At 41.8% G+C, this 1,389-nt stretch overlaps 1 non-coding gene across 1 annotated transcript; it reads right to left on the reverse strand.

Annotated features, from left to right (window-relative positions):
• Positions 1-660: 660 nt before the first annotated feature.
• TRNAP-UGG (transfer RNA proline (anticodon UGG)) lies at positions 661-732 on the reverse strand. The gene has a single exon. It is a non-coding gene; the product is annotated as a tRNA-Pro (tRNA).
• Between the last annotated feature and the right edge of the window lie 657 nt (positions 733-1,389).

The raw sequence follows: 1,389 nt of genomic DNA on the forward strand, positions 1-1,389 counted from the left end.
TAAAACCGACTATTCTTCCGCAGGAAATATTCGCCGAAAAAAAAATAATTTTTTTAACAAACCCAGAAAATCCACGCTGAATTTTCAAAAAATTGAAACCGAAAAGTCCAACCACAAATTAGAAAGAATAAATTTATATTTAGAACGTATCAATCCATAATAACCGGTCATATGGCCCGGTCGCTCTAACAGGATCTTGTTTTCATCAGTTCGGTCCGGCATCTAATGAAACCACTTGTAGCGTCGCCAGCTTTTTTGTTTATTTCAAGCGTTCGTGACGTGAACTAATGCTCCATTTAGTTTGTTGCCTTAGGAAGATCATTATCCAGCTTTTGCCAGCCGCTTGCATCGTATTTCTCATTTTTAACTGTCTTTTGTTTTAATGCGTCAGTTCGGTAGCCCTTCCAGAATTAATCGGCAGTGTGTTTTATTCTAGGAATCGACTTTTAATACGTAATGTTTAAAGTTGTCTGTACGATAAATGTTAATACGAAAAGCTAGATGGCTCACAGTAGCCTGTCGTCGCCAAGGGCACTAAAATCCTGCGAAACCACCCCGCCCTGGCTAATATGATTAATCAAACCCTAGGAGTCCGTCGAAGCAAAAGTAGCTCGTTGATGTTAAAAAGCATCCCTAGCACGCTTGGGGAAAAATAAGACAGGGCCCGTCCGGGATTTGAACCCGGGACCTCTCGCACCCAAAGCGAGAATCATACCCCTAGACCAACGGGCCACGAGGAGTGGAAGGAAAAATGCACTTACTTAAGAGAGATTTCAAGAAACCCGGTTTAACGGTTGTGGTCGGTTTTATTCCTCAGCCGCGATTCCCTAGAGCTGGCTAATATGCTATCAGCGTTCCATCCCTACACTTCTCACGTAAGCTCTATTCTTTCAGTACCCTTACAAGTCACCAAGAGAATATCAACTTTCCGCTACTTAACTAAATGCTCTGTTCGCACCAGCAATAACTCAAACATTTTAAGCCAAACCCCGGGTGTGGCTCATTTCAGAAGTGGTCAATAAAATTAAAGAAAGAACTAGAAAATAAAGTTCTCTTTCAAGGAGCCGTGAAACTTGATGCGAGCGGGCAATACAGCCGCGTCGTGTGCATCACTCCGTGAAGCCAAGCTCAAACGTTTCGGTCTGAAATTTGGTAAAAAATGCATAACACGCATTAAAGAAAATTTCCCAAGATTTCCGCAGCCACTATCGTGCTTCTGAAACGTCACTCGTGAAACATCTTTACTTAAATTACCGCAATCTTAACCTCGCTCGACTGCAAAAGAACGCCATAAACAGTATATCCGTGAAAATGCAGCGCTAGGTCAAATCTACATTCAACTGATAGTCAGTGTGTCGAAAATGATTGAATATACAGCAGTAACGTAAA

This window comes from Amblyomma americanum, chromosome 1 (assembly GCF_052857255.1).
Source record: "Amblyomma americanum isolate KBUSLIRL-KWMA chromosome 1, ASM5285725v1, whole genome shotgun sequence".
Lineage (NCBI taxonomy): Eukaryota > Metazoa > Arthropoda > Arachnida > Ixodida > Ixodidae > Amblyomma > Amblyomma americanum.